This window comes from Sorghum bicolor, chromosome 7 (assembly GCF_000003195.3).
Source record: "Sorghum bicolor cultivar BTx623 chromosome 7, Sorghum_bicolor_NCBIv3, whole genome shotgun sequence".
Taxonomy (NCBI): Eukaryota; Viridiplantae; Streptophyta; class Magnoliopsida; order Poales; family Poaceae; genus Sorghum; species Sorghum bicolor.
Window position 1 is genome coordinate 59,206,314 of NC_012876.2, and position 7,249 is coordinate 59,213,562.

Consider the following 7,249-nt stretch of genomic DNA (forward strand, 5'->3'; position numbering starts at 1 on the left):
CACGGACTTCGTCGGCCTGTGTCGGGCAATTGAACAAGTCCACCTCTCCTCTGGAACGCCGGACACTTTCGCCTGGAGGTTTGCTGCATCACAGCAGTACTCAACTACATCCGCTTATGGTGCAATGTTCTTGGGGTGTTCCACACCTCTCGGAGTTCGGCAAATCTGGAAAACTTCGGCACCACCTAAAGTTAAGTTGTTCTTCTGGCTGGCTTTGCACAAGAAGTGCTGGACAGCGGATAGGAGGTGGCGCCATGGGCTTCAAGAGGACAACCTCTGCATCTTTTGTGATCAGTCGCCTGAGACTTTAGATCATATTGTTTTGGGCTGTGTATTCAGTCGCCAGGTTTGGTCCTCTTGCCTAAGAAGGTTCCAGCTGCAGCACATAATCACAGTACAAGAACAAGACGTTATGGCTTGGTGGACCGATTCAAGGAAAAGGCTTCCTAAGCAAATCCGTCGAGGCTTTGACTTTCTTTTCTTCGTTGTTGGTTGGAACTTCTGGTAGGAGCGCAATGCGAGAACCTTTGAAAGATCGTCTCGATAGCCGGCTGTTCTTCTGCAAGCTATCCTTGACGAAGCAGCACTCTGGGTGGCTGCCGGTTTCAGGGCGCTCGGGGCGTTGCTAGCCTCGGGCCAGTAGTTCAGCAGTCTTTTCTTTGTCTCTTGCTGTGTAACTTGCTTTGGTCTGGCTTTGTTCTGTGACGGTAATCTGTGGTTTACTGTCTTGGGTTTTTGTGTAAAACTCTTAACCCTCGCTTAATGAAATACATGCAGCGCATGTTCTCGAAAAAAAAATCCGAAAGGTGCATGTTCCTTCGTTTGAGCAGTGCCCTGGTGCTCAACCTGTCCTTTAGGACCAACCAAAAAAAGAATTTTCTTCTGTTTTGATAGCCTGATTTCCAAAGCCAATTGTAAGCTCTATGCAATTAAGATGACCAATCAGATGCTTGCAGTCCTTGCTGGATGAAAAGGTAGTTGAGCCCTACATATTGGGTGTGTTTGGTTGCAATCCACATGTGGCCAGGGCTCACTTGAGCCAGAAAATGAGTGTTTGGTTGGTTGAAGAAGGCTTGGGGCATGGCCAACTTGGGCCAACCGTACAGAGATAGTCTGGCCAGCTTTAAAAGCCCAAATCGAGCTTCCCAACTGAGCCAGGCTCTGGCCAGCCGCCAGGCCGTTCTCGTCACCGCTCTTTGTCGTGTTGTCCTTCTTCGTGGTGTGGCCGCCATCGTCGTGCTGACGTCGTCCATGTGCTCGGCGTGCGGCCGCAAACCAAAGCCGGCCGCCAATGCGGACCCGACCGCGTTGAACCAGCCGCCCGGAACGGGCTCCGTCTCCGGCGGCAGCGGCGGCGGTAGTGAGGAGGCTGCAGACGCCAGGGAGGGGGACTAGGAGAGTAGGAGGTGGTGAGGTTGTCGTCGGAGCTGGCGACGCACGGCGCCATCGACCCGGTGGCGCTGCCGTCGTCGACCTCGAAGCGGCGGATGTCCAGATCCGCGTTCACCGCCCGCACGGCTTCTCCAGCGCCAAGGGCTCCTCCCACGGCGAGGATGCCGGACGTGATGCTGGTCCCAACGATCAGCGCCACGACGTCGGCCACGCTCCCTCTCTTCTCGCCACAGGACGGCGACGTGGGAGCGGGAGCACCGGGACCTGGCCGCAGCGCGGACCTCCTTTGGCCTTGGCCATTCGCGCGCACCACTCCTGGCCTTGGGTCGTCACGCGCACGCTCGCCCATGGCACGGGCGTTGCTGCACCGTGCACCTAGGACGCCGCCGCAGAGGCTTCTTGACACACGCGCGCGCTGCCGTATACCATCACCATATTTCTGCTCGCGTTTGGCTCCCTGCTCATCTTTCTCATATGGACCTGTCATGTGGGCCACCAGGCTCCACCCGGTGCCCAGGCTCTCCGCTGCGCAGGTGAGGCCATTCTCGCCGCGATGACTGCAATCTCGGTTCCCCCTTCCTTGGTAGTTTGCTGATTCGTAGTATAACTTTTGCGGCTGCAGCTCGGCATGATGGGAGGAGGAAGATCAGTGCGTGTGTATGCCAGGTGTTTGTGAAAATGTCTCAAAAGAGGTAAACTCACCGGCTCAAGGAAGAGTTAACTGTATACAAACCAAATCAACCAACCAAACACAAAGTCATCCTAGTCAGGCTCAGCAGCACATGTAACCAAACAAGCAGGTCTTGGCTTACTAAGAGCAGGCTTGAGGTAGCCTGGCTTAGTTTTACTGGCCAGGTTCACATAGGAAACAAACCAAACACACCCATAGGACCAAACGTCATTAGCCTGACCTTAGCTGCAAATTCTGAAGAATGACGGACAGCTCGACATCTCCTGGAACTGCAGTATAGGCTTCATTAGAAAGAGCCAAATGAAATAAATTCTGGAGAAGTGTAGAACTGTAGATGAAGCTGCCACATTCAAAGGATAAACATATACGAGCCATTGGGAGTTTTTTTTTCTTTTTCTTTTTTTGCCACCATTTGGTGTATGTATGAAATGGCAGTGCCCTTGTTTAGGCATTGCCACATTGGTGTTGTATAACCGTATTAGGAAGTGGTAATATGGAATTAGTCTTAGTATAATACGGATGGAATTCCTTACATGCACCGACACAATGAACAAGAACAGACACAACGAATAGTCCTTTATCATTTGTGTATCTAAGATGTCATTAAGTAAAGCTTTTCGGACTCCGTAAGCACTGGGTCACTTCTTTCTGCTGATGCTGTATAAAAGTAGTCTCATTTTTAAAGAAGTTTTTTTTGTTGCATATTGATGCCTCCGGTGTCTGGTCTACCAAGCTCTCTTATCGATTCATTAACCACCTTTTTGAAGTTCTATAACAAGTCTAATTCATACAACTACTATTAAAAGAGTATTCCAGTTAATTTCATAAGACAAAAAATAATAATTTCATAAGACTACATTAAGAAGAGTATTCCACTTAATTTCATAAGACTAAACTAAAAGAGTATTCCAGTTTGGACAGAATTCTTTCTTGATAAGGTCAACTTATACAAATTAAAGTTGATTCCAATGCTATATACATTCAGGGTGCCGCATGACTCATTTCAAAATTTAATTATACTATTGTTGCATTGTTGACCTCTCATTAATTAATTGGTAACTTATTTTAAACCAAGTTAAATTTCTTAAGACTACACAAAAGACTCCAAAGTTAGACAAACTAAAGTTGACTCCAGAGCTCTGATTTCTTAAAGATGACCCCAATATTATTACTTGTGACATTCCTTAGTGAAGCCAAAGAGGAACATAGATGCTAAGCTTTTCTTGTGACGAGAAAGGGCATCACTCACCAAGCTAATTTGCAGCTATTGAGAAACTCCAAAGTATTTGTGGCAAATGTGCTTGCTGATTTCAGTCGGACTAAATTTAACTCCGATGCTAAATATGTTAAGTAAGATTTGTTAACTTTAGATGAAAATGTAAATTCGCCCTTCGACTTAATTTTGGAACTAATTCCTAGCCCACAATTTTAATCAACAATCGATTTCAATCAAAATTGAAATTTATGTGATTACAAAAGGAGTGCCCCAGGTTAGAAAAACTAAAATTGTGGCTCCAAGTATCAGTTTCATTCTTTATATATATATATATATATATATATATATATATATATACCAATGCTACGTACGACATTCCATTATGAGGCCAGCCGAACATCTGTGCTACTGCTAGACTCTTCTTGCGATGATGAATAAACTTTCATATCTGAATCCACCAAACAAACTTGCAGCAAATGACCTCTCGTCACCGCAGATCATAGATGTACTTGCAGATTTAGAAAATACAATTGTCCCTTCCATAAACATATATGAGCATTTTGATATGCAGGAGACAAAGGCAATTGGCCGAGGAATCTTAGCGCTTTTGTTGGATGGTAGCAAAAATATACAACCATCAAGCAGAGGAGCTTGCTGGAGGTCCTGCCCGTTTATGGACCGTAGTTGTTAAAGATCGTTGTGGACAGCGATTTCTGGGCAGATTTGCGCAATGATTAAGATGATCCTGAAACATATAGGAGTGATTTGTTTGGCCAGTCAAAAGCTGGTTATTTTGATGGTGGAGCATAATGTATTAATATGTTGATTACGCCGTACGATGCGTTTCATTGTTTAGAACAGAAAAGAAGCAACGAATTAGCTCGAAAGGTATAACAATTTAAACGAGTATTTTCTGTCATGACATTTGTACGGCTGATATGCTATAGAAAATTACCAGTAGTAACTAGTAATAGAATATACAAGGAGCTCTTGGAAGTTTGCGGAAATCGGAATTATGTCCTTACACCAAAATTAGACAAGTTAGCTAGCTCACCATCCGTCCTCTTTTTCTTCCTCACTTCTTTCCCATGGCGAGTAGGAACGGTCAAATCAAGAATTTCATTTTGGATTCCTCCTCTTTTTTTCATTGTAATGTGATATTGAAACATCCTTCTTTGTTACCGCTTATAAAAGTTACCATTTTAGTTGGTCTAGTCTTTTTATCATTTTTTCCTCCCCCTTCTACTAGTCTCCCTTCTAGATCTGGCATTGTTGTCCTCCTTTTTTTTAATCTTATATTCTTATAGTATAATAACTCTCCCACAGGAGGCTCAAACCCCACACGCTCTACTTCATTTAGAAGGGCTAAACTTCTATCTGAGCTTTTATGACCAGAATTCGGAGTGGTAATATTGCACAAGTACTAACTTTAATACGTATAAAACTAATCAAAACTGGTTATATTACTCTCTCTCCCTCTCTCTCTCTCTCTCTACTAAACCAATAGATACCTAGATATCTTATAATTTTATTTCGGCTGTTATAAATTTACCAATTGCACCATATAAGTTTTCATCTTTTACATTAGTCTCTATGAGTTTCTATACTATTTAGTTGAAATTTAGCTTAAATTATATTAATTTTTGTTGCATCTCTTGTCGTGACATCATGAGTATATATTTTCGCTTTCAGGTTTTGATCTTATTAATTGTCACCATGTTTACTCAAAATTCTAGTGCTTATTATATCCTTTATTCAAAAAAATATATATTGTTTTTAAAATGAACCCTAGGTCTTAGACTCTGTTAGTTACAATGGCATAAACGATCATTTTATTCTGACCCTGACACTCAAGATGTTAAATTTTCTCTATCAAAGAATCATATGTGTAAGTACTATTATTTTATAAAATATATATATATAGTACCTGCAATGATGAAACTATTAATATTGATATATCGTAATGTTTCAGACAAAATATATAAACTTCTATAAATGACAACTTACGAAATTTATTATCATGGAATTTTAATATAATTTAAAATGAATTTCCAATGTTATTGGTATGTGATTTGTTAACAAAACAATTTTCAATGACCAATAAATTATGGAATGTATATTTATTACTAATATATACTTAATACATTTGGCATATAGCATTTATCTTTACTTTGAATTTAATGTTTCTTGAACTGGGCATATAACATTTATGTTCACAAACATTGGTCATTAATTTGGTGGACTACAATCCTCATAGAGAATAATAGACATTGGGTCTATTATGTTTCGAAAAAAATCATCCACTTTTGCCATTTTAATTTTCATTAATCATTAGAGAAAACTACGTGAGAGAGCATGAAGGAGGACTAGGTAATGTCTGTGTAGCATGGCCACTAGTTCCCCCATGGTCTATGACATATAGGCACAAGAAGCAAAAGAAACAACAAGAAGTGAAGCAAAAACCTTTGTTTAGAATAATATCTTTCAACAATCCATGCCCAATATAAGCTATTTTCACCAAACAAGTTGTCCATATCTATTCCATTACATTAGTTCTGTTCTGCAGGACTTACGGGTGCATGCCACTCTACTTCTTGTCCCTATCTGTGAATTGGTTGGTCCTAGGTGCTCAAAGTAAACAACATGAATAAGTGTTGATCTGCTTAGTTCATTAGAATAACTTAGTGTTATCCTTCATGTACCCTCTGTACCCACCGGCCTATCTATCTTTCTCTTCTCTCTTTATCATCATTACCCAAGAACAAATTAGTTCTAGATCAGTACACTTCATATTTTCTATGAAAATCGATATCTTGAATACTCCTAGGTAAAAGCTACATTGATATATGTATGCATGTGGATTTGTATATTATGCTAAGGAATGCCAACAGGACCCGCAAACCAAGGAAGAATAGCATAGCTACTAGGGAGTTAGAATTAGAAGTAGGGGACTTACCTAAGGGATTAGTGGTCACATTGGTCGGAGGAGTCAATGACAAGGGTTTTGGATTGTTTTTGTAGGATAGTATGGCTAGAGTGGCGATGACGACTAGGAGGATGGTAGGAGAGGGTGAGGAAAGATCCATACCTATTGAAAGGAACAAACAGACTCAAGAGGAAAGGGATGAGTTGAGGGTCTAAAAACTGAAGTGACAAACCTAACCTATTTAGGAGTACTCCAACCCTAGCAAGAACTACCCCCAAGACTTCTACACAAGCACACTAAATCAAGTTCATAAGGACATCACACTAAATATATTGTTGGAGGATCTATAAGAAAGAAACTAACTAGAAGAACGTGCTAGACAAGTCTATGAAGAGCTTCACACAACTAAGATCAAGGCACATAACAAGATAAGCAACAATAAAAAAGCTCATGAAAGTAATATATGACAAGAGGCAACCAAATTTTCATATGGTATCGAGTAGTTGCCACTACCTACTAATCATGGAGCACCTTAAGCTCCCTTGAGTTAAAAGAACCTCAAGGTCCACTAGGAATACCTATTCTTCACTCCAGATTGGCGATTCTCAAACCAAGAACATCTGAGCCTCCCAACAAATCCAACAAGAAGATCACCTCCTTCACCATAGTCTTGGAGCTAGAAAACTCCAAGAGTAACATGTCTCAATTTTCATTTGATCAAGTCAAGAGCACAAGATACACACACTAAGATCACTCTTCTTGATTTTAACTACTCAAACCCTTCACCAAGTGTATGCAAAACTATCTGGGTTAGAGAGAGCTCAAATGAGCTATGTTGAACACAAATATATCCCAAGGGTGAGGTTCTAGTTATTGGAAAAAGCCTACTAAGAAATGTATCTCTATATGATCGATCGTACCTCACAAAGGAGCACCAGATCATCAAGGCCATGTTCTTACTGTTTTTCCACCTGTCACTACTAAATATCCTTGAATATTCCTTACTTCATGATATATTGTGATC